The sequence below is a fragment of the Trachypithecus francoisi genome, unplaced genomic scaffold, assembly GCF_009764315.1.
Source record: "Trachypithecus francoisi isolate TF-2019V2 unplaced genomic scaffold, Tfra_2.0 Lachesis_group11, whole genome shotgun sequence".
NCBI classification, from domain to species: Eukaryota; Metazoa; Chordata; class Mammalia; order Primates; family Cercopithecidae; genus Trachypithecus; species Trachypithecus francoisi.
In genome coordinates, this window is record NW_022681456.1 from 102,097,371 (window position 1) to 102,124,740 (window position 27,370).

Sequence of the window (27,370 nt, forward strand, 5' to 3'; positions counted from 1 at the left end):
GCACTCTCTAAAAACGCACCAATCAGTGCTCTGTGTCTAGCTGAAGGATTGTAAATGCACCAATCAGCACTCTGTAAAATCACACAAATCAATGCTCTGGGTCTAACTAAAGGATTGTAAATGCACCAATCAGCACTCTGTAGAAACGCACCAAATCAGCACTCTGGGTCTAGCTAAAGGATTGTAAACACATCAATCAGGCTTCTGTAAAATGGACCAATCAGCACTCTGTAAAATGGACCAATCAGTGCTCTGTAAAATGGACCAATCAGCAGGACATGGGAGGAGACAAATAAGGGAATAAAAGCTGGTCACCCCAGCCAGCAGCAGCAACCTGCTCGGGTCCCCTTCCACGTTGCAGAAACTTCGTTGTTTTGCTCTTCATAATAAATCTTGCTGCTGCTCACTCTTTGGGTCTGCACTACCTTTAAGAGCTGTAACACTGGCTATGAAGGTCCACGGCTTCATTCTTGAAGTCAGCGAGACTATGAACCCACCAGAAGGAGGAAACTCTGGACACATCTGAAGGAAAAAACTCCAGACACACCATCTTTATGAGCTGTAACACTCACTGTGAAGGTCTGCAGCTTCATTCTTGAAGTCAGTGAGACCAAGAACCCACCGGAAGGAACCAATTCTGGACACATTTTGGCAACTCAGATGGGACAATCACCTATCTCCAAGTGGTGAGTATCATCGGACACCTTTTGCTTGCTATCCTGTCCTATTTTTCCTTAGAATTTGGGGGGCTAAATACTGGGCACCTGTTGGCCAGTTAAAAGTGACTAGCATGGCTGCTGGACTAAAGACACGGGTATCAGGCTTTCTGGGAAAGGGCTCTCTAAGAACCCCCAACTCTTTGGAGTTGGGAGCATTGGTTTGCCTGGAACCAGCTTCCACTTCCTCTGTATTTCTGGGCTGAGCCGAGGGTCGACAGAGAGGAAAGCCATTCAGCTCCAAGGTCCCAACAACAAGTTGGTTGACCCCGAGGCCATAAGCAGAACTCTCAAAGTCATGTCACCCAGCAAGACTCACCCATCTATCCTATCTATGCTGACCCTTGCCTCCTGGATCCTAACGTCTGTCAGACAAACTTCTTCTCGCCTCTCTTCTCTGAGGCTAGTCCCGCTTCTAAAAACCACTCCTGGCCAGGTGCGGTGGCTCATGCCTGTAATCCCAGCACTTTGGGAGGCTGAGGTGGGCAGATCATGAGGTCAGGAGATCAAGCCCATCCTGGCTAACACGGTGAAACCCAGTCTCTACAAAAAATACAAAAAATTAGATGGGCATGGTCGTGGGCGCCTGTAGTCCCAGCTACTTGGGAGGCTGAGACGGGAGAATGGCATGAACCTGGGAGGCGGAGCTTGCAGTGAACCAAGATTGTGCTACTGCACTCCAGCCTGGGTGACAGAGCAATACTCCATCTCAAAAAAAAAAAAAGAATAAAAACCACTCCCTGTCTCTAGTGCTTTTCTAGTTTATCCTATAAGAATATAGGATAAACTCCAGGACTCTATTCCCTTCTTTAGGCACCTGGGCTCATCAATGAGAAAATGAGAAAGACATACTTTTTGCCTAAAGCCCCATTGCGGTGGTGGGGGTGGGGGGCAGACTATTTTATCTGGAATTTTAGGATCCACCCTCAGACTAGCAGGCCTAATGAAAGCTATTCATGAAGCTAGGATATAGGGAGCTTCAGAAATGATATCCTTCCTATTCAGGTGAGGACAAAAAGTGTCACTCTTACAACTCTGGAGATCCCTTCCCTCCCTCAGGTTATGGCCCTCCACTTCATTTTTGGGGCATAACATCTTTAGAGACAGGGGTAAAGTCCCAATACTAACAAGAGAATGCTTAGGACTCTAACAGGTTTTCGAGAATGTGTCAATAAGGGCCACTAAATCTGACCTTCCTCAGTCTTGTTTGTGGTCTAGGAGGACAGTCAATGGTTCAAGTTTTTGAGAATGTGTCATTAAGGGCCACCAAATCCAGCCTTCCTTGGTCCTCCTTGTTGTCTAGGAGGAAAACTAGGAGGAAAACTAGTGTTTCTGCTGCTGCGTTCGTGAGCACAACTATTCTGATCAGCAGGGTCCAGGGACCATTGTGAGTTCTTGGGTGTGGGGAAACAAACAAACCAAAACTGCGGGCAGTTTTGTCTTTTAGATGGGAAACACTCAGGCATCAACAAGTTTACCCTTGAAATGCATCCTAAGCCATTGGGACCAATTTGACCTGCAAACCCTGAAAAAGAGGCAGCTCATTTTTTTTTCTGCACTATGGCCTAGCCCCAATATTCTCTCTCTGATAGGGAAAAATGGCCACCTGAGGGAAGTATAAATTACAACACTATACTGCAGCTTAACCTTTTCTGTAAGAGGGAAGGCAAATGGAGTGAAATATCTTATGTCCAAGCTTTCTTTTCATTGAAGGAGAATACTCAACTATATAAAGCTTGCAATTTACATCCCACAAGAGGACCTCTCAGCTTACCCCCATATCCTAGCCTCCCTATAGCTCTCCTTCCTATTAATGATAAGCCTCCTCTAATCTCCCCCACCCAGAAGGAAACAAGCAAACAAATCTCCAAAGGATCACAAAAACCCCCTGGCTATGGGTTATGTCCCCTTCAAGCTGTAGGGGGAGAGGAATTTGGCCCAACCCAGGTACATGTCCCCTTCTTCCTCTCTGATTTAAAGAAGATCAAAGCAGACCTATGGAAGTTTTCAGGTAATCCTGAGAGTTACATAGATGTCCTATAGGGTCTAGGGCAAACCTTTGACCTCACTTGGAGAGATGTCATGCTATTGTTAGATCAAACCTGGCCTTTCATGAAAAGAATACAGCTTTAGCTGCAGTCTGAGAGCTTTGAGATACCTGGTATCTCAGTCAAGTAAATGATAGAATGACAGCCGAAGAAAGGGACAAATTCCCTACCAGTCAGCAAGCCGTCCCCAGTATGGAGACCCAATGGGACCTCGACTTAGATCATGGGGACTGGACTGTTGACCTGTGTTCTAGAAGGACTAAGAATTAGGAAAAAGCCCATGAATTATTCAAATGCCCCACATAACTCAGGGAAAGGAAGAAAATCCTTCTGCCTTCCTTTAGTGGCTATGGGAGGCCTTAAGAAAATATACTCCACTGTCACCTGACTCATTCAAGGGTCAATTGATCCTAAAAGATAAGTTTATTACCCAATCAGCCACGGATATCAGGAAAAAGCTCCAAAAGTGAGCACTGGGTCCTGAACAAAATCTGGAGGCATTATTAAAAATATAGGTATTCTATAACAGCGATGAGGGGAACAGGCCAAAAAGGGAAAGCGAGATCGTAGAAAGGCCACAGCCTTCATCATGGCCCTCAGGCAAACAAACCTCAGTGGTTCAGAGAGGACAGAAAATGGAGCAGGCCAATCACCTGGTAGGGCTTGTTATCAGTGTATTTTGCAAGGACACTTTATTATTTTTTAAACTTTTAATTAAAAAGTAAACTTTAATGTTGAAAATGCAAACTTGGGGGAGACAGAAAAGTTCACACACAAGGCTGTCACTTCACACTTGGAAGGTAGCACAGCGGCGAGGCAGAGGTGCTCCTCACTTCCCAGATGGGGTGGCGGCCAGGCGGAGGGGATCCTCACTTTCCAGGTGGTGGGGCAGCCGTGCAGAGGGGCTCCTCACTTCCCAGATGGTTGGTGGCTGGGCAGAGGCACTCCTCACTTTCCAGACGGGGCAGTGGCCAGGCAGAGGCGCTCCTCACTTCCTAGTCAGTTGGGTGGCAGGGCAGAGATGCTCTCACTTCCCAGACGGTGGGGTGGCAGGGCAGTGGCACTCCTCAATTCCCAGATGGGGTGGCAGCTGGGCAGAGATGCTCTTCACTTGCTAGATGGGGTGGTGGCCGGGCAGAGGTGCTCCTCACTTCCCAGTGAGGGCGGCTGCCAGACAGAGGCACTCCTCACATCCTAGATGGAGTGGCAGCCAGGCAGAGGCATTCCTCACTTGCCAGATGGTGGGCAGCTGGACAGAGACTCTTCTCACTTCCCAGACAGGGCGGAAACCAGGCAGAGGCGCTCCTCACTTCCCAGAGAGTGGGCAACTGGGCAGAGGTGCTCCACCCTTCCCAGACGGTGGGGCAGCCAGGCAGAGGTGCTCCTCACATCCCAGATGGGACGGCAGCCGGGCAGAGGCATTCCTCATGCAAGGACACTTTAAAAAAGATTGTCCTACGAGAAACAAGCTGCCTCCTCGTCCATGTCCACTATGCCAAGGCAATCACTGGAAGGCACACCGCCCCAGAGGACAAAGGTTCTCTGGCCCAGAAGCCCCAACCAGATGATCCAACAACAGGACTGAGGGTGCCTGGGGCAAGCACCAGCTCATGTCATCACCCTCACTGAGCCCCGGGTACGTATAACCATTGAGGGTCAGGAAATTCCTCCTGGACACTGGCACAGCTTTCTCACTGTTAATCTCCTGTCCCAGACAGCTGTCCTCAAGGTCCATTACCATTCGAGGAACCCTGGGACAGCCTGTAACCAGGTATTTCTCCCCCCTCCTCAGTTGTAATTGGGAGACTTTGCTACAGATAGTAAGCATGCTTATCTAATCCTACATGCCCATACTACAATATGGAAAGAAAGGGAGTTCCTAACCTCTGGGGGAACCTCCATTAAATATCACAAGGAAATCATGGAGTTATTGCACGCGGTGCAAAAACCCAAGGAGGTGGCAGTCTTACACTGTCGAAGCCATCAAAAAGGGGAAGGAGAGGGGAGAACAGCAGCACAAACAGCTAGCAGAGGCAGGGAAAGACCAGCAGAAAGGAAAGAGAGAAAGAGACAGAAAGTCAGAGAGAGAGAGAGAGAGAAGAAGAGACAGAGACAAAGAGGAAGTAAGAGAGAAAGAGAGAGACAGAAAGTTCAAGTGAGAAGGAAAGAGAGAGAGGAAGAGACAAGGAGTCAAAGAGAGAGACAGAAAGTCAGAGACAGAGAGAGAGAGAGGAAGAGACAGAGACAAAGAGGAAGTCAGAGAAAGAGAGAGACAGAAAGTCAAAGAGAGAAAGGAAGAGACAACAAAAAGGGAGTCAGAAAGAGAGAGACAAAGAAGAAGTTAAAGAGAAAGAGAGATGGAAGTAGTAAAGATAAAACAGTGCATCCTATTCCTTTAAAAGCCAGGGTAAATTTAAAATCTATAATTGATAATTGAAGGTCTCCTCCATGACCCTATAACACTCCAATACCACCCTGTTGTCAGTGTAAACAAGGGCAGAGCACAAAAGCACTGAGGCCACTGACAATAGGTAGCCTTCTTATCAAAAATCCTTAACCCAACAAGTTTCCTAACAAGGCATCTAAATCTTAATTAATTACCATACAAAAGTCTGACCAGACCAAGGAGGAACTCCCTTCAGGACAGGAGATGTTTCCTCCCAGGGGATTAAGCAAAAAGACACAATGGGTAGTCAGTAAATGATATGGAGACTCTTGTAGAAGCAGAGTTAGGAAAATTGCCTAATAACTGGTCTGCTCAATATGTGAGCTGTTTGCACTCAGTCAAACCTTAAAGCACTTACAGAATCAGGAAGGACCAATCTATACCAATTCTAAGTTAATATGGGCTGAATGAGGTCTTATTAATAGCAAAGAATAATTGAAATCCCAAACCTACAAGGTTTTTAACGAAAGTAAAGCTTGCTAAAAAAGTTAACAGTATGACTAGTATTATCCTAACTTCTAATCTTATGGAAATCATGTCCTATCTGCGCCCCTCAAAGCTCGAGTCCGTCAGCACAGAGCCATACAACTAATACACCTACTTACAGGGTTAGGAATGGCCACTGCTACAGAAACCAGAATAGCAGGTATATCTATTTCATTGTCCTGCTACCACACACTCTCAGAGGATTTCTCAGGCAGTTTGCAAGGAATGATGAAATCTATCCTTACTCTACAATCCCAAATAGACTCTCTGGTAGCAGTGACTCTCCAAAACCGCCAAGGCCTAGACCTCCTCACTGTTGAGAAAGGAGGACTCTGCACCTTCTTAGGGGAAGAGTGTTGTTTTTACACTAACCAGTCAGGGATAGTAGGAGATGCCACCCAGCATTTACAGGAAAAGGCTTCTGAAATCAGGCAATGCCTTTCAAACTCTTTTTTTTTTTTTTTTTTTTTTTTTTTTTTTTGAGACGGAGTCTCGCTCTGCCGCCCAGGCTGGAGTGCAGTGGCCGGATCTCAGCTCACTGCAAGCTCCGCCTCCTGGGTTTAGGCCATTCTCCTGCCTCAGCCTCCTGAGTAGCTGGGACTACAGGCGCCCGCCACGTCGCCTGGCTAGTTTTTTGTATATATATATATATATATTTTTAGTAGAGACGGGGTTTCACCATGTTAGCCAGGATGGTCTCGATCTCCTGATGTCGTGATCCGCCCGCCTCGGCCTCCCAAAGTGCTGGGATTACAGGCTTGAGCCACCGCGCCCGGCCGCCTTTCAAACTCTTATACCAACCTCTGGAGTTGGTCAACATGCCTTCTCCCCTTTCTAGGTCCCATGACAGTCATCTTGCTATTACTCGCCTTTGGGCCCTGTATTTTTAACCTCCTTGTCAAATTTGTTTCCTCTAGGATCAAGGCCATCAAGCTACAGATGGTCTTACAAATGGAATCCCAAATGAGCTCAACTAACAACTTCTACCAAGGACCCCTGAACCGACCCACTGGCCCTTTCACTGGCCTAAAGAGTTCATCTCTGGAGGACACTACAACTGTAGATCCCCTTCTTTGTCCCGTCCAGCAGGAAGTAGCTAGAGTAGTCATCGCCCAATTCCCAACAGCAGTTGGGGTGTCCTGTTTAGAGAGGGGATTGAGAGGTGAAGCCAGCTGGACTTCCTGGGTCGAGTGGGAAATTGGAAAACTTTTCTGTCCAGCTAGAGGATTGTAAATGCACCAATCAGCACTCTGTAAAAACACACCAATCAGCACTGTCTAAAGGATTGTATATGCACCAATCTGCACTCTCTAAAAATGCACCAATCAGCACTCTGTGTCTAGCTAAAGGATTGTAAATGCACTAATCAGTACTCTGTAAATTGCACCAATCAGCACTCTGTGTCTAGATGAAGGATTGTAAACACATCAATCAGCACTCTGTAAAATGGACCAATCAGCACTCTGTAAAATGGAAATCAACACTCTGTAAAAGGGACCAATCAGCAGGACATGGGAGGGGACAAATAAGGGAATAAAAGCTGGCCACCCCAGCCAGCAGCTGCAACCTGCTCGGGTAACCTTCCATGCTGTGAAAGCTTTGTTCTTTCGCTCTTCACAATAAATCTTGCTGCTGCTCAGTCTTTGGGTCCACACCACCTTTAAGAGCTGTAACACTCATGGCGAAGGTCCACAGCTTCCTTCTTGAAGTCAGCGAGACCACGAACCCACCAAAAGGGAGAAACTCTGGACACATCTGAAGGAATAAACTCCGGACACACCATCTTTAAGAGCTGTAACACTCACTGCAAAGGTCCGCGACTTCATTCTTGATGTCAGCAAGACCAAGGAACCCACTGGAAGGAACCAATTCTGGACACAAGATGAACACTGAATTATGATTATTGGTAGTTTGAATTACTTTTTGTTCATTTCTTTCTGAGCCTGTTCTTCAGAAATGAGCTTTTGAAACATCTGAACGTGCACCAAATCAAGATGCCTCACAGGGCCTAGTCTGTCAGTAAGCATACTGCTCTCCATCCCTGGAAATGAGCTGACCAGAAATGTCATCAGGGTAATTTGACACTTGCTAACAATATAAGGTCCCCCACATACCCTCACAGTATCATAAATCTTAGTAATTTCTGTCAGCAGAGGCAAGGGTTCATCTAATTGCAGGCTTCCGTTTTATGGAGCGAGAACCAAAGTTCAGCAACTCCCAGTTGGCCTCTGGTTTCAGGCAGGATAAACTAACTGTGCAGGAAAGACTTCCCTGGCATCTGTGTTTACTCTTGACTGACACGTTATCAAGATCCCAACCTCTGCTACTTTCTGGAATTCTGTGTAAAGAAACTATTTGCATTTCATCTATGAGGGTATGCATATTTATTTTGACTACACTGTTTATTTGGGATGCACCATCTCTCCAAGAATGTCACATTAGTAACTGGTAATGAAGAATTTTTTCCCACAATTCCCATCACTATCCTTAAAGTTCTTGTTCCTTAACACGAGGTATAACAGTTAGTGCTTTGATACTCTCTCTAGTCGTTGGTCAAAGGTGCAAGTTACAGACATATATTCATCTAAAGTAAACTTCCTTATTGAATAAGGCAAAATGTCAACATAGAAGTGACTAAATAAAGCACCATATTGTCAGGATAATACGTGAACTGTTGTTTGATTGTAGTAGTTATATGACAACTCCGTGGATGCATTACTTAATCAGAAGAGCTAATGTAAAGTACCTCTGGGTGACATTCAACCACAAAAGGAAAAGTGATATAGGATAAAGACGTAACAGTTGAAGAATAGAAGAATATAACAATAAGGGTGTGTGTGGGATGCTCATTTATTTGTTAGTGAAATGAAATGTTTGAGCATTTACATGCTCTGAGAGACAGAAAAGGAGAAAACGAAAATAAGTGGAAGTAAGCCTCTGGAGAAGTTCAGAGGGAATAAAATTTGTAGAAAAAAATAGGCCAGGCTTGAACAGGGAAATGTCATGTCATCCTCTAAAAAGAAGGAAAAGAGATAGATTGGAGCAGAACTGGAGACAGATCTTTGGTTATTTTTCTTTTCTCTATGGAGTGTGAGTCAAGATCATATATTGTTATTTAAAAAGTTGCAAGTAAAGGAAAAAGCTCCTGGAAAGGGGTAAATATGTATAACAACTCCTTCAGATAGAATAGCAAACACACCAGAAACCAGCAAAGAAGCTGAAAGCAACAGAGTATCCAAATGGGGACAGCCATGGATTTGTACCATCTCCATTTCATACAAATACTTACCTGGTTTTTCTCCAGCAACACCTGGCTGCTGGTGGTCGGAGCAGGGAAAATCGATTATTGGCAAGGTCCAAATTGGAAGTGACAAATAAAAAGGGTAGGAATAGAAGCAGTTGGCAAGTGTACTCTTAAAGTAATTGACCTAGGCTACACAGAGAAAGAAGTAAGATCCAGAGGAAGCTCATGGACTATGAGAAAGTGCGCATGTATATGTGTATCGGGGCAGGGATGGCGGGGAGTCTAAAGAATAAAAGTCTTGTTGAACTGGAACCATAGCTATAGGGGGAGAAAGAAACTAAGAGAGCTGGAAGTAAAGAAGGTCACTGTCCAAGAGTGAACTGTCAGATTTAGAGATTTCAGATATAGCTGTCTGGAGCAATGTCAAAGCCCAAGGACTTGCCTTGGAAGTAGGTTTCTAAAAATTGGGTGCTTTAATGCTTAAAATGAAAACTGATGAAAGTGTGAGGTCAAGGCATCAGAGTGCTGAATGTTCACCCACATGGACTTTGAAGTTAAGAATACTCTCAGAAGTAGGAGAGGAGAGAACATATGTGAGCCACATATTTGATAAATATCAGGGAATAATCTGTAGGTGACAAGTAACAGCAATAAGGACTGTCAGAAGCTATGGGAATTGCCAAAGAAGAGAGGCTTTCCTTTTAGTTAGAAAGCAGAGATCAGCATTATCAACATGGAAAGATAAGACAACACTTGGTCCACCTCACAAGGTTAATCAGGAACTTGCATAAAATAATGGATAAAATAAGTCCTCCAAGGAGTGTTAAATGTAATTTAAATGAAAATTACTATTATCATGTGTAAAATTATGTATATAGATATTAAAGTCTGTACACACATACACAAAAGACCTTATCAGTCCTAGATACTGTCAATACCATTTACTATTAATATATCAGCAACTCTTATCATTTACATCTTAGACTTTATATTAACAATTCTCAAAGCATTTCATGCACACATTTCAGTACCTTCTCACAAAAACCTTGGGAGGTAAATAGTGTAGATGTTGTTATTCACAGATGAGGAAACTGAGGATCAGAGACAAGTAGTGATTTGGCTACGGCCATTGTTAGTGACAGAGTAAAGACTGAAATTTTGGTGAAAGAAATTTACGTCTTCTACATGTTATAGGACAGGAGAAAGCTTTTTACCAGGTGTTCATTTGCTTCCTGTTTTCCCTATACAACAACATCTAGGACATTTGTACACCTGATAACTCTGTTCTACATTTTTTTTCTTAATTACCATGTATTAGAATATTAGAACTCTGTGAACTTAAATGTACTGAATTTGCAAGGAAACTCTAACCTCAACAGCTAATTTCCTCTTCAAGGCTCCAAATGTTTACCTGTTTGGTACAACTGTTTTCCAAACTGTCCTTGATAATAAAGACACTCTGTTCTTAAAAAATTTGATCATCGAAAAAGAAGGTAGAATCATTTTTCATTGATTTTCAGGCAAATATGATGCTACTTTTAATATAAACGTGTCTACTACATTCAAACAAAATGGGAATATTTCAATACCCCAAGCATTCTTTAGGTTAACTCTCAAAGGAGATTTTCGAGTTGGAACTGTCCCCTAACTGAAATTATGCTTTCAATAATAACTATACTTTTATGTTAATTGCTTGCTTAATGATTATATTTTAAACTTTGTGGGCCTAATTTTCCTCATCTGTGATCCCTGGGATTGATGCGACAGAGTTTTTGTAAAGTGTCTTGCACTTGTGAAACATTCAGTAATTAGTAAGGGTGATTTTAATCAGCCATAATTTGTTATTCTGAATTTCATCCTTAGAGTATTTCCTTCCTTTGTGTAAAATGTATCACTAGGGTGACCAACAAGAGGAAATAAACCATTGCAAACTTGAATGGTTGCAAACTTGAAACCAGAGCCTAACGTAGGAGAAGTTTACAAACTAATTACTTAAAACGTGATGCAGCTAGGGAATAATCTCCTTAAGCAAGATACAAATATCTGAAAACAGAGAGAAAATATTCAGTAACTTTACCTACATTAATAGTAAGAACTTTTATGCTTCAAAAAAAACAAAAAACAAACAAAAAAAGGAAGTGAAAAGACAATTCACAAACTGGAACATATATTATAAACCAACAGTATGAGTCATCGTTAATCTGTGTATGACACCAGGCAACAGCCAGTAAACAGTTCTGTAAGGAACTCCACTCATACTGCTTTTACTGCTAGGGTGTCCAGAATGCTACTATGTCCCTGTGATTTAAAAGACACAGGAAAGACACATTTTTAGTTTTGCTTTGTTTTTCCTGCTTCTTTAACACATCTCTGCATCTTTGTTCATGCACAATTGGAGACTCATCACACAAACAGACTAAGACTTATCAAAGTCATGCAACTAGAACAGGGTTCCTCAGTAGCCTCTGTGTCTGTCCTACTCCTCAGTTCAAGGCTCAGAGCTGGAGCCCCCTTCACTACCCCCTCCGTTCTTCCCTCTTCTTAGCCTTAGATATGCCCTTCTCCTTTTCCCCTCTTTGCAGGACCAGACAGGGTGTCCAGAATACCAAGGGCCTTCAGATGTTGGATGACCAGTATGTCACCAATATCACACTGAGGGAGATGGAAACTAGGCCTGCTGGTACCAAGAGTTGGGCTGAGGAGGGAGTGAGGGTGGAGGACAAAAGAACAGGGAGAGGAAGCTAGCTCATCCGAGAACTTTGATGCTAAATTTCCTTTTGGAGTAGAAGCCAATGCCTGTCTAGATGGAGGCATGAGAAATGAGCAAAATGGCAGCAGCCATGTTGGCAAAAGTAAACCCAGCTGTATTCCTAGGGACTAACTGCCTCATCAAGGCCTCGTGCCTGCCTAAGTGAAGAACGGAAAAGAGACCTAAATAGGCATACTATGCAATTCCTGATTGTTCTTCCTAAATGAAGCTTGGTGCAATCGATTTTGAAAAAGCTAAATGGCCTTAATAATAAGGGAAACACTTCCATAGTACTGCATTATGTGTTGAGCTCTGGCCTAAGCAGGTAACACACATGAACTCACTTACTTCTCAGTACAGCCCCTTGGAGTATATCTATTATTAGGTCAAACCATATGAAATTGCCAGCACTCAACCATTTTGACCTACAAAGGGCAATTGTGCATGGTTCAATCTGCATTTCACCTGCATTTTACAGATGAAGAAAGCCAGATGCAGAACATTTAAGTAAATTGCTGGTAAGTGACAAACCCTAATCTAGGCAATAGGGCTCCTCTTTCTGTGGTCGTGACTAACTATGGAAATATCTGCCTCTCTACCACACTGAATTAAAATGATGGAAACAGTTTCTTCCAACCTAAAAATTCTATCCACAAATCTGTGCTATATGATTCCCAGTCTCCATATACCTATCTCTTCTTGACTTGCCTGTTTCTTTTGAAATGATATCACTGCTCACTCAGTTACTCAGCTGGAAATCTCAGAATGGATTTTGATTTCTTTCTTTATTTCTCTACCACCAGAATTCAAATCATATTTACTAAGTCTATCTCAGCAGGAGCTGCAGAATCATAGGACATGAGAGTGGAAAGGAACTTTAGAGATAATCTAGCCATTTATCTCATGTAGATATAGAGCACAATCAGGACAACAGCCTGAACTCCTGGGTTCTGGTCACTGCTCTTCTCTGTTGACTACAGTTGTCACATTGGACAAATGCTGTAGATAATACCTCTTTGCTTCTCCAGAACTTTGGGACCAATTGTAATGCTGTAACTCTCACATATGACAATACCTTGACTCACTAAACACATACTCAGTGCCAATCACTCTTCTAACGGAAGAATGAATTAGCAGAACAGTTCTTTGGTGATTACTATTATAAATCCCATTTAACAAATAGAAAACTAAGGCACAGAGAAATAAAGTGATTTGCCCAAGGTCACACATCTTGTAGACTAGCTCTAGAGGCTACGTCCTCCATTTATCCCTCATCCTGTCCTACCCTTCAGTGGGCAAACCTCAGACTTTGAGAAGGGGATCCCAGGCCTCCCCTCACTCTGGGCTGAGTTGAATGTCCTATCTGCCAAACTCTCAGAGCCTCTATCCATTGTCACATTTATGTAACTGACTACTTGGTTGTCTGTTTTCTCCACTGGATTGCAAATGCCTTGGGGGCAATGACTGTTTTAGTCTTCTTAATATTCACAGAATTTCATACAATACTTGTTACAATAATCATTGAATAAATTCTTGTTGAATGAATGCATGAATGAATGGCCACCTAGCTAATCTTTCTGCCTTCAACCTCTCCTTATTCCACGTCTTCCATCTTGATGACAGTTGGGGGAACTAGTGAGACATTAAATGTGTAAGTGTAATGAAGACAAGTGGGCCCTTCATTTGCCTTCCTTAATAATAGAAGACAAGCCTTTTGGCTGGGCGCGGTGGCTCACGCCTGTAAACCCAGCACTTTAGGAGGCCGAGGCGGGCGGATCACGAGGTCAGGAGATCGAGACCATCCTGGCTAACACAGTGAAACCCCATCTCTACTAAAAATACAAAAAATAAAAAATAAAAAAATGAGCCGGGCATGGTGGCAGGCGCCTGTAGTCCAGCTACTCGGGAGGCTGAGGCAGGAGAACGGCGTGAACACGGGAGGCGGAGCTTGCAATGAGCCAAGATCTAGCCACTGCACTCCAGCCTGGGTGACAGAGCGAGACTCCGTCTCAAAAAAAAAAAAAAAAAAAAGATAAGCCTTTTGATTATTTCTCCTCAAATGTTTGGTCATGACGTTTTCACACTACCACATTTTTCACCCATAACCCTTACATCGAGGATCCAAATTAATTTTAAATTGAATACTTTGATTTTTTAGAGTGATCTATTTCCAAGAGGATGCATTTATTTGTTTTATTTTACTTAATCTATTAGACCAGAAATTAGGTTCCTGCAAGCAGAATAACTGAGCATTTGACCTTAACACTGAACATCCTAGGCTATTCATAGTCAAAATGGGCTGCAGAAGTCATTATAGTGAGATATGTTTTAAATGACTTTATCCTTAAATGTGTTCGTTCTGAGGTATCCAGACTGCTACTATGTGCCTGTGATTTAAAATGATATGCAGAATTCTAATGACTAATTTTAAGGCAATTGAATATCCACATGGAAAAATATGTATTTTATTTCTCACATCATACAAAAAGTTAATTTCAGATGGATAGTATATCTTTTAGTGTAAAAGGCAAAACAACACATTTTTTAGAGAAGAACATCTTGATTCATGAGTAGGCAAAAAATACTATGAAGAACAATACTAATAAATTGAACTCTATTAAGATTAAGAATTTGTGTTCATTAAAAGAGAAAAAAGAGTGAAAAGGCCAGGTATAGACTGGGAGAAGACATTGACAAAGTGCATATCCAACAAAGGAATTGTATTCAGAATATATAATGTATACCCACAAATTACTGTGAAAAAGATAGATAACCCAATAGACAAATGAGCAAAGACTTGGGGACATCACAAGAGAAGATATCCAAGTGGCCAATAAATATATGGAAAGGTGCTCAATCTTTTCACTTACCAGAGAAACACAAATAAAACCACCATGCCTCACAACTACTTTTCCACTCAAATGGTTAAAATGAAAATGACAGAAAATAAAAAGTGTTGACAAGAATGTGGAACAAGGGAAATTCTTGACTGCCACTGCTGGGAGTATTACTTGATCAATCACTTTGGAAAACCCTTTGGCAGATTTATTAAAGCTCTTTGAATAAAGCAATTTCACACCTAAGCATATCCCAAAGAAATGTGTACATGTGTTTAACAAAAGACATTCTCAAGAGTGCTCATAGCAGCTCTAGTCCTAAGAAACTCACAATGGAAACTACTAAAGTCTTCATCAACAGAATGGATAAAGTATGGCATATTCACAGTATGGAGTACTATACAGCAATGTGAATGAATAATCTACAAATACACACAATAATTTGGAAGGATCTCATAACCATAATATTGAGTAAAGAAGCCAGATGTAAAAAAGTATTACTGTATAATTTCATTTATACAAACTCCAAAAACTGGTAAAGCTAATCTATGTTTGAACTTAGCTAATCTGTGACTTAGATGTCCAGACAGTGGATAATCTGGGAGGCACTAGGTACTGCCCAGGAGTATGAGGGGAGCTTATGGGATGCTGATAAATGTTTTTCTGTTTTTCTTTTTTAACTTGGAATATAGAATCTGGGAGGTGTCTGCGTGTATTATGTGCATTTATGATATATTCACTTTTCTACATGGATGTTATACCTAATAAAAAATAATAAAGATAATGTGGAGAAGAAACTCTTGGTGAAGTCAGTAGTCATTACTTATGTTCACTATTAATCCATACTAAAAATATATGTATTTTTTCTTAGTACACAGAAAGTGGTTTATAGATAGTTTCATCTCATTTTCCATTGTGATAATAAGGAGTCAAGTAATAATTTTCTGGGTGTTATGGATTGAATCGTTTTATATGTTGAAGTCCTAAACCTCAGTGCCTTAGAATGTGACCTTATTTGGAAATATGATCACTGCAAATACAATTAATTAAGATGAGGTCATACTGGAGTGGGGGGAGTCCCTAATCCAATATGATGGATGTCTTTATAAAAAGACAGATATATGCATTGAAAGAAGATGATGTGAGACACAAGGAGAAGGCAGCCAACTATTAGCAAAGAAAGAGAGGTCTGGAACAGATCCTTCCCTCACAGCCCTCAGAAGCCAACCCTGCTGACACCTTGATCTCAGACATCTAGCCTTCAAAACTGTGACACAATACACTTTTTTTGGTTAAGCCACCCAGTTTGCAGTACTTTGTTACAGCAGCCCTAGCAAATGAATACATTGGGAAGACTGAAAGGTTAAGTAATTTGCCTTTGAATACAGCCATATAGCAGGAAGTTAAGTAACTTGCCTTTGGATACACAGCCATATAGCAGTAAGTGAAGGTGATATCAAGGGTTCTTCTGCACTGGAAACACCCGCCTCCCACAGTCTACCTCAATTAGCATCTCACACACTTGGCAAGGCTACTTTAGGGAATGGGGAGCCATGGAAGGTGTTATGCAGGGAAACGACGTAATCCTTTCTCTGTTTTGGAACAATGTAATGCTCACTGAAGATGGAATATAAAATCCTATGTATCTCAAACAGCTGTACAGTCCCTGTGAGGAATCTTCAGAAGGCATCTTTCCTGACCTGACAGCAGCCAGAGTCTAGAGAACTTCGAGGAACTAAAATGGTCCACTTAATGGCTCCTAAAGCAGTCGTTCCCCCACGTTGTTCTGGTCATGAATTCTGTGAGAATCTGATGAAAGCTAGAAATCCTCTCATCAGATAACGCCCATACTCATCTAGTTCAGGAGAATAAGTAAGGATTTATAGGGCAGATGGTTGATTTTTGATCTTGCCTCCAGAATAAAGACAGATAGCTGAAGATAATGGGGTTTTTCCACTTATCTTAGAGGAAGTAGGCAACTAACTACTGATCCTATGCCAAGACTCAACGGTATCATTCTGGAAATTTCATAACTTCTTCACATTGGTTATTTTTGCTCTTCCCCTCTCACTTTCCCCACAAGGATTAGCACATAAGTACTTAAAACACCAAGAGTTTGTGTCTATCTTTAGATACAGAAAGGAAAGGAAAGCTAGAGGATGCAAGCTAGAGCTCAGCCAGTTTGAGGAAAGAGAGGAATTGGTGACACAGTGAGTAAACAAGAGGAGAGACACACAAGCTAACTAACTCCCAAGCCTTGCAGTAGTGAATCAAAAACATTGTTTTCTTGGGAAGAATTTTCATGATCTTCCCTATGGAATTTTTAATATTTCATTTCAACTTAATTTCCCATCATACGCTTTTTTTGGGGGGGGGAGACAGAGTCTCACACTGTCACCCAGGCTGGAGTGCAGTGGCACAATCTTGGCTCACTCTAAGCTCTGCCTCCTGGGTTCACACCATTTTCCTGCCTCAGCCTCCTGGGTGGCTGGGACTACAGGCACCTGCCAACATGCCCAGCTAATTTTTGTATTTTTGGTAGGGATGGGGTTTCACCATGTTAGCCTGGATGGTCTCGATCTCCTCAGCCTCCCGAAGTGCTGGGATTACAGGCATGAGCCACAGCGCCCGGCCTCCCATCTTACTCTTATTGGTGTTAAGTGCTTGGTGCTATGGGAAGTCAAGTCGCTGACTGGGACTGGTTAGGAGATGGAAGAAGGGAAAATAAAGATATATGAGCATTGTATATTTACACACTGGGTATCATTACTGAAAAATTGCACAAACTCCAAGTTGCAACTGTCCAAATATTGCTCAAAGAGTAGGGGGTACTAAAATTTGAGGACTGGTACTATAACTTGTTTTGCATTCTATTTGCAAAGCTAAACATCCTGCCTGGCACATAGTAGGTACTCAGTAAATCGTACGAATGAATAAATGAATGAATGGAATGGAATGGTTATGGGAATTGCACTCATAAGATGTGGATACTAGCCTTGATGCACCCACTAAATGGATGTGTGACAAGCCACTTTATGTCTTCGGGACTGGCTTTTCTTTTCTGTAAGAGAGTTGAACCAAATATAGATATGGTACTTGAACATTCTACAATTTCCAGTGTGAATATACTTAGTTAAGACAAAGCTATTTACACTCACTGCTATGTACTGTAGACAAGATGGTGTGATATGCGCCAACATATAATATGTCTAGGAGTTCAAGGAAGTCTAATTTGGGAAAAGTTTGTTCTGTCCTAAAAGAAACTGAGACCTAAATTTACCTAAGTGTCATCCTGTGATCAGGAACACACTCAGCAGCACTTGCATAACCACTGCCTCTGGCAAAACTGCACCAAAATAGTAGAAGGAAAACAAGGAAGAGGCAATGTCACACTTCTGCTAAGAAGAGAGTTATGGCAAGTACAAGTTGCTGAGAAAGAAGCAAACTGCTCATTTGGATGAGGGAAATTAATTCTTTCAAGCCATCAGAGATTCCTGCAGCTTTGAGAATAGTTTGGTAAGTGGATCTCAATCCCCAGAAAGCTCTTTGGTTAAAGAACAAGTGTCCATCTTTTAGATCATGTGCTTAGCTTCAGGGGAGATATGTCTTGAAGGTATTGTGTAAACAAAACACAGGTGAAATAAGATTCAATTCAAAATGAGACAATAGTTACAGTGAAATAGAAAGAGAAATACAAAGTTGGCTTTATTAATATTTTTACTTATTACTATTTACTGACATAAAGTTGATTTTATTAACATTTACTTATTAATTAATATCTATCAGGAACAATATTATTTTAAGTAAACAGTTTCTCTTAAGTTTTAGGCAAATTTCTCTATGATTTCATTAACTGAATACCATCCATCTTTAAGATGCTAAAACTATGTTACTTCTATCCATACAACTTGCAGTATTACATATACTTTATTGAAAATAATACGCAAAAATCTTTAATACATGCACAAACAGTGAATTGCTGCAGTTTCTTTTACTCAGTTTATCTTGGCAGATTCTTTTGGTTTCTTGACAATACTGTGCACTGGTGAATCTAATTCTGCTGGAAGTGCTCAAGTGATTTCAAATATGTTGGGACCAGACACATAACTTAATTGTCATCCTAATTTCCAAGGATCTTGTTTTCAAGGATACCTGGGACATTTTGCTCACTTCTGTGGAATGTGCCCTTTCAATGACCTGTAATAAATAGTGAACCATTTTTTTAAAAATGATCTAAAATGTGGGGTGTTTTCACAATGACTTTTTCTCATTTCTTGACACAGGAAATAATATTCTTGCCTCCTGTGGTCATCCTATTATTCATCAGCAAATTCTACTGATCCAACAACTTCCCAGCTAAGGTGGAAGGATGAGTAAGTGAGTTGGAGAAGCCATATTTTTGTCTTTTCTACACAAATTCACAGGGAGGAGTGTTTGCTTTCTCTTCCTCCCTTCAGGTGTGGGCTTCAATGTTTTGGGGCTGTCTCTGGAGAATCCTGGGAAGTTAAAGTGCCTTAAAAGCAAGATGTCCAAAAGCCATAGGGATTACATATTATCAACTGCAGCTTGAAAAATGCTTTTGCAAAACTCCAGCGGTTAAGGATGCAAAATGATCTAGGACTTTGAAATAATACAGCTAAATCAACAAGCAAATGTTATTCTTAGTGTCTGACAATTATAGTAAGGCTTTTTTTTTTATTGTTTAACCACATTGTTTAATCAATTTTCATTGTTTAATTGCATTGTGTAGTCACATTGTTTTATATACATACATATATATATATAAATGTCCTTTGCTTTAATACATGTTGATTAAAGTGGGAAAACGTCTATTGAATGAAGATGTCACCTGTAACCAGTCCTCTTTATAAAGTTAGATATCTTACAGAAATCTCCCAATCAATATGGCTGGCAATGAGACCCAAAATCCAAACTCTGTGATCCCACAGCACATCCTCATCTAAAAATATTTTATGACAGCAGTAACAGAGCCAAGCACCAGGCCTCGAGGGTCTTATTTTCTGACTCTATGTTCCATGGAAATACCTGGGCTAGCTATTCCAAAATCTCCCCCTGTGCAACTACTTATGAAACCCCTGGGGATCCTCACGCCAAAGATTCTGATTCAGTAGGTTTAGGGTGGGGACAGAGAAATGTGTATTTCTGTCATCTAGAATTGAGGCTGTCACCCCTAAACTACCACTCTTCATACAAAAGTGTGCATTAATAATAATAAAAAAAGATTAAAAAGATTGGCTTCATTATTGAAATAAAAATCAGAGGTGACTACTCATAGGAAATCCAATCTGCTCAGAGGTAACAAAATAAAACAGTTAAGTTATAGTAGATTTAATTTTCCCCTTACCTCTGGAAGCCATAGTTTTATTTATCTGAGTGCCTATCCTGTATATAGGAGTTCAAATGTTTGAATAAAATTTAAAAGTGAACACTTTTGCGACTGTCTTCTGCTCTTTACATGGGCATGCAGCATTAGCAACACTAGCCATCAACAAAAACTGGCATTGTTGGCCAACAATGCCAACAATGGTTTGTTTCATTTTTTAAATTAATATTATTTTAAATTTACAAATATAATTTCATACATTTAGAGGACACAGTAGCCACCACTTATCATTTTTGTGGTGAGACATTTGAAATTTACTTATTTTGAAATACACATTATCATTGACTATAGTCATCCTGCTCTGCAGTAGATCTCAAAACTTATGCCTCCTGCCTAACTGAAACTTTGAACCCTTTGACCAGCAACTTTCCCCTACTTCGACCCCCCCATTCCCATCTCACCCCCACCCTGCACCCCTACCACTTTTTGCCTTCAACTTCTGGTAACCACTATTCTTCTCTCTACTTTTATTTATGCGCTCAACATTTTTGGATTCCATCTAAAAATGAGATCATGCAGTATTTCTCTTTCTGTGCCTGAATGCCAATAATGTTTGAAGACCTACTAGGAAGTCGATTTAACTATTTTATTTCTACCCTCTCATAAATTAAACAAATGAAAAACAAAACAATTAAGATTACCTATGGCAGGTGAGTTTCATAGCCTAGAGCAGGGGTCAACAAACATTTCTGTAAAGAACCACAAGGTAAATATATTAGGCTTTGAAGGTCATAATAATTGACTGGTTAGGGCATTAAAGCAGTCACAGCAAATAGGGATGATTAGATGAATGACACAAGCTGATTTCTGATGAAACTTTATAGACACTGAAGGTTAAATTTCATATAGGTTAAATTTCCTATTATTTTTCCCATGTCACATAATATTATTCTTTTGATTTTTTTCAACCATTTAAAAATATAAGAACCATTCTTAGTTCAAAGAATAAACAAAAAGACAGGGGCCAGATTTCAGCCTCGGGTCATAGTTGCTGACCCCTGGGTTGGAACGGAGAGCTGATGAAGCCATGGAAGAAGTCTATAGCTGTGTGAACCTGCTTCTTCCATTATGCTCTGCTGCACTGTTCTTTGGCCATAAGTTGCATTTCTGCCTCCAGCCTACCACCATACAAATGCATGGGGATCCAGGAAGTGTATATATGACTCAAAAATCAATGTTCCTACAGATGCCCTATGTCGTCACACTGTATTGCACTGCAGGGGATGGCTTACAAGGATCAGATAAGTCCCAGGCCTACCTTGGGACCTAAGAGGCCCTGGGGAGTCTTCTCCATTGTTTATGCCTCAGGTCTCATGTATTAAATATAGACTTGACAAAATGTACCTTGATGAGGTCCTGCAGAGCCTAGCCAAAGAAGTAGAAATGAAAAACAAATAATTTTGCTTTTAATCAGACTGCAGATCTTGTTTTTGAATATCATCCACAGAGCAGAATTGTTTTCATCAACTTAATGCCTATTAACAGAGTCAATTCCAGTCTCCTGCTTTCCACCAAGTAGGATTAAAGAGATGAGAGAAGCTTATGGTTAATAGAGAACTGTAGATGTTAAAAGGTTTAATCTATTAATATAGGACAGCATTTCCCAAAGCATGTTATGCTGAATGCTGACTCTCTTAGATGTTCTGCTGGAAAAGCATTTCAAGGTTAAATAAGTTTAGGAAATATAGCATAAAAGATCTCTGCTTTCTTGATGATTATTAACACACATTAGGACATTAAAAGCTCTGAGGATTCTTGCAATATAACTTGTTAAGTAGGTTAAATCAAGTGTTTCTCAAAGTTATATAATCAGGGAAGCTTTTCTTCCTTTACCTAACTGTTAATATCCCAAGAAAATAATAATTCATACACTACAGTTTGGGAAAAACTGCTGTAGGCAAGGCAGAGGAATGACAGGGTTTTAAGCAGGGGAGTAAATTGTGTTTTGGAATAATTATTTTGGAGAGGATCAGATCTTTCTTCCCTAATTTTTCTCATTTTAGGAAATTACACCATATTCCATATATGTGCTCAAGTCAGAAAACCAGAAGCTATATCTGTCATGGCAATAACCTTTTTAAAAAATTATAAAATGCAAGCGTGGTTGTAAAAATCATTCAAACAGTAGAGAGGATCGTATGAAAAGCAAAAATCTCCTCCCTCCTTTCTCTCACCCCTATCCCAGCAGCCAGTATACTTTTCCAGAGGTAATAACCAGGGCAATCAGTTTTTGTTCTATTTTTCATTTCTTCTTATGGCATCTCTAAATCATATGCATCTGAGCCTACTGATTTGGATTATAAGCATTTAGCAGTATCTATGAAATGAATTCATTCCCACTCTTCTTTCTGCCTCGCCCACCTCCCACATCCAGTCTATCACCAAGATGTGTCAATCCAACTCTCAAAACACACCTCAAGTCTGTGCACTTCTCTCCCTCCTCCCTGACAGTACTCTCACCTGTGCTTGTCCTCCCTGTTCTTACTACCTCCAATCCTTTATCCCTCTAGTTCACTCTCTTTACTGTCTACATAAAGAGTTCCTCAAAACAGAAATTAGAACAGTCTCTGGCTTAAAAGCCTTCAATGGCAACCTACTCAAATTAAATTCAAGATCTTTATCAACACCGTGAAGCTGGGCATGATCAGCCACCTGCTCCCCTCTCCAACTGGTGTCCTGCCTCTCAGCAGCGCCCTCACCTAACAGCAGTCACAGGGCCTGCCTCCTCTCTGTCCCTTGAATGCTGCAAGCTTTTTCTCTTAGGACCTTCCCATTTGCAATTTCCTGTGCCCAGATTGCTTTTTCTCTTTGTTGATTTTGTGTTTTTTTTAGTAACGTTAACCCCTATGTTTTTTTCCAGTAGCAATTGAAATCTTTCTTTGTCAAAGAGCAAGCCTTCTCAGAACACCAAAATGGAGTCAGCGCCCCTGATTTTTTTCTTAAAGCATTCTGTTCTTCTCCATGCTACTTCCCATGATGTATTCCTACATGTTTATTTTGTAAACGTCTGTAGGTTCCAAAAAAATAGGGAACACATCTGCTTTGTTCAACACCAAATGTGGAAAAGCTGGCACAGTGTCTGGTCACAGAACGGGCTTAATAATTATTTGTTATATGAATGAAGCTAGCCAGAGGGACTTTCTCTTACAGAGTTATCTCTTGCCTTTTCCTTACATAAAACTTCAGCTGCATCCAGATATTCTTTTTCTGCACACCTCCCACCCCAAAGTGCCACTGAGGTCCCTGGGCACCCAGAAGTCTTATTTGTTCATCTCTATTAGGACCAGAACTTTAAGGGCTATCTCTAAGGTCCTTTCCTTTTATGCTTCCCTCAACATTTCAGCTTATTTTATTCTCTTCTTGGGAATTCATTGCACTTATTTTCTGTACCACTCATTTGGTGCCAAATCTTCTGTTGCCTTGTAACTACTTATTTGTTATTTTAAATTAATACCTTACATTGACATATTTGTCTTGCTAATGATGTCATAAATTTACTGAATACAGGACCTGTTACTTTGTATCCTAAAGCACGCTGCATGCACCTGCACAGAGTAATTGCACGAAGAACGAATCTCCATTCATCCGTTCTAGTGCCCCCATTAAAAGACCTTAATACAGGAGTTTGATCAACTCCCTTTTACACTATTTTATTCCTCAGTGGTTCTGAGTGTATTGCCATCATGCTAATATGGACAGCTGGAGTAAAGATAAGTTTTGAGGTCACAGAGTAGTTAAGGGAGGAGTCTGGGGACAGAGGACTTGCCTGTTTTCTCAGTTCCTCTTTAAGAGGCACCAGAGTTACAAAAGGTCACTAGGTGTGCTTGGCAAGAGACCAGGTGTATTTTAAATTGATTTGGCATTTCCTAGGATATTTTAAAGGATGACTTGACCAAACTTTTGAACTTACACATTTTTTAAATTAAATGAAACAAAAAGGATTACTCCCTCAAAAATTTTCAGTCATTGGCTCAGTTTCTCACGGTTCGATTTTTGGATGAATTAGACTCAAACATTAATTTAATTCAGTAACTGCCTTTGGTATCCAAGAAGTTATTCTGCACCTTTAGTTGAAAATTCCAATTTTGTCCAAATAATATTTCAGGAGTATTTAATATACTGAATACTTGGTTACTTTTTGTTTTATTTTCCACCAAACTATAAGGGTCAGAAAAGTTCTGCAATCTTTTTAGTGTACTTAACCAGCCTTCCTCAAGCTACTTCTGAAAAATGGAGGGCAAAGTTTAACCCTTCAACAACAGCATAATTTTTAGAAAAGAACTATTCAAAGTCAGTAGACTTTTTTTTACAATTATTGTTTGTTTTTACTTAGAGATAATACAACCTTGAAACTAAAGAAAGTAGAAAGTGCCCTCTGTTGTTTTTATTTTGTCAATGAGGAAACTGAAATATAGGAAGGCTGAATGACATGTCCAAGGGCACCTAAGTGAGCAGCAGATAAATTTCAGGTGTGTACTGGAGAACTTACCGTAAACGTGGGATTGCTGTAAAGACAACACTGTTATTTGGTGAGTTTTAGACCAAGTTTGTCAGCCTGGGGTCAGGATAACAAACCAAGTTTGTCAGCCTGGGGTCAGGTAGGACACACTTCACAATGAACATTCACAGCCTCTTGTTTGAAAATTATTAAGCCAGCAGACGGTGATAGCAGAACCTTACCAAATGCAGGGCCCTTCCAAGCGCAAGGCCCTGTGCAGCTGCAGTTTTGCATTTCCATGAAGCTGGCCCTGCCTGGAGTCTCTAGACATCTAGAATGTAGGAGGTTGGGCATCAAGGAGGCCATGAACTCCTGAAATTGTCAGGAGTTGGACAATTTTGTGTTAATATGTATGTATTTGTCTTTCATATTCCATAGCTTTCATCACATTCTCAAACTGGTCTGTTACCCTCTTCAAAGGTAATACATGTTCCAACAGAACCCACAATGTCAGAATATATTGGTACGGACAAGCATGCTGGTGGTCACTATGCATGATCCTTTACAAAGCTGTATTTGTGAATTAAGTAAGTTTTCATGAGTGCATGGGAATTAATGCAAAATCAAGGAATTTTTAACGCTGATGAGATGTTGCCAGAAACAAATGCACTCAAGAATGCTTCTTCAGGAGATAGGAAAGCAGATGGTGAGATGGTCAAGATGATCACATGCTTTATAAATCCCAAAGTAATACCCTAATATAAGCCATTTTATTTATTTTCAACCTCTCCATCTTCCTCTGTAATTGGATGTCACATTTTAGCCTCCTTTAAGGAAAGGATATTTTCATTTACTTTAATTTCTCTAATAGCTGTACGATTTACCAACTCATGGTGATTTACATCTATTTTATAGACAATTATAACCCAATGTTAGAAACAGGAGTACGTGAGGAATTTGTTAATACAGCAGGTGCAAAAGCTGTCCTCAGAATTAGGAAAAGAGTACTGTAAAGACGTGGATCCTGAGAAATACTACTGATGGAATACTGACACACGAGTCAGCCTGGTAAAGACCTCATGCCCATCTCCTAGAAGTCTCACACACAAATATCCCTTCTGCGGAAATGCCTGCTCTTGCAGTTTACGTGGCTGCCTTAAGTTTTTATTTAGTCCCTTGCCCCGCTTTATAAATTTTGGACTAACTACACCTGTCAGTCAAATCTCCAGTTCATATAAATGGGAATATAGAGAGATGAGTAATTGAAACCACGGGGTAATTCTCAAATTTCCATTTGCACAGTGTCAAACTTCTCTAGACCTAGCAAACAGAAAAGCACCATCCATCTGAGTTTCCAGGTCATTTTTCTGACCGTACTCTTTCCTTGCCAAACTCTTGCAGATCCAGCGATAACCTTGGTTGCTCACACCACATAACTCATCCGTGGAAGAAAAGGTGCCCACCGCTGGCAGGTGTGACGCCTTCCTCTGGTTTCTAGGATAAGGTTGGGCATGAATTGTTTTAATAGACTGAGACTGCCCCGCGGGTAATTCTACTTGCTGGGAGTGTTAAGCAGCCTTCCCGCAAGCCATCTACTCCAGTTGGAGTCTTCCGGCACCTGCTCCCCTGCATACCCGCAGGATGCCCAGACCGCAAGAAGATGTCTAAACCTTCCTACGGGGACAAACTCCGCCCCGGCCTCACCAGCCGCCCCAGCACACGTCAGCCACGACCCCGGCAAGGGTCAAGTGGTAGGGTAGGGACGCGCGCAGCCTGGGGTGGGGCTGGGGGCTGGCGAGGACCTGCTCCGGAGACCTGGGCTGGGCGCCCTGGCGGTCCCGGGCGCCAGGAGGGGACCTGGGACGGCTGCCGTTTCACACGTGGCCCCGGCATTTGCGCGCTCTCTCCAGAAATAGCCCCAAGGGCCCAGGAGGCCTGGGGGGGACCCGGCCTCTGTCCTCTCTCCCTCGGTCCCCGGTCCCCACGGCGCGGCCCCCCACGTTAACCTTCCCGGATCCTTCCCGGCTCGCTGCCCTTTGCAACCTCCGCGCGCCCCACCTTGGCGGGCTCTGCGGACGCCAAACGCACCTAAACGGCCGGTGACGACGGGGGCGCAGCCGGGGGCAGCTTCGGGGGCAGAGCCTCCGCAAATGCTTCTCCCCTCCCACCCGGCCTCACACCCACCCTCCTCGAGGTCCCGCCGGGAACCGCTCCGCCCTGCGAACCCAGCCAAGCCCTCCCTCCTGGGCCACCCCCAGTCCGGTCTCTGCCTTCGGAGCGCGTGGGCTCTGCGAGCGCCAGGGCTGGGGACCCTGGAATACCTGTTCCTCCAGCACGAGGATGGGGTTCAACTAGTGGTCCTCTAAATCCTGCTCCTTCCCCGAGGCTACGGGAAGCGCTCCAGCCACAAGGAAACAGCTCCGGTCTTTCTGCTCCCAAACGTGACACTCTATATATCCGGCTCGGAGACTGGGTGTGGGGCGGGAGGAAACCACCCTCCCTCCGACCTTACCCGTCGCCGCCGCTGCCTCGGCGTTGGGCGCGGAACCGGCTGCAGCCTCAGCCCGGGGCGGGAGGTGGGCGAGGGGTCAGCAAGGGCCCTACAGGCCGCGGGGAGACAGTATCGTGGGCAGGGCGGCCGCGCGCGCAGGCCCGCTCCGCGCTTCCATTCATTCAGCACCAGCGGATCCACTGGCTATGATTCCCGCGTTTGTGTGGTTGCGGGGCGGGCGGGGGGTGGTTCTGGTTTGAGTGGGTTTTGTTTGTTTGTTTGTTTGGGGCTTTTGTTTTGTTTTGGGTTTGGGGGTTGGTTTTTTCTCAATTTTTTAATCAGTGGGCGGGGGGACAAGGAAGCTAGAAAGGCGCCCCTCTCTGGTGTGGGAAGGGAGAACTCCCACACCGTGAAAGGTGGCGGGGTAGGGGATGGAGGGAGATACTGAGGAGCGAGAGAGATTCAAAGGTTCTGGTCTGGACTGAACGCTTGGGGGACACACCTTTCCCCA

General features: G+C 42.1%; 1 protein-coding gene across 3 annotated transcripts in view; it reads right to left on the reverse strand.

The window, feature by feature from the left end:
• FAR2 (fatty acyl-CoA reductase 2) overlaps nucleotides 1–27,107 on the reverse strand; it is a 188,938-nt gene extending 161,831 nt beyond the window's left edge. For 2 of the 3 annotated variants that reach the window (XM_033222537.1, XM_033222538.1), the window contains exon 1: nucleotides 26,690–27,103. The gene's annotated coding sequence lies outside the window, so the exon portion shown is untranslated. Of the gene's footprint in view, nucleotides 1–26,689 lie in introns of all 3 variants that reach the window. The other variant, XM_033222540.1, reaches the window with a different exon arrangement.
• Between the last annotated feature and the right edge of the window lie 263 nt (nucleotides 27,108–27,370).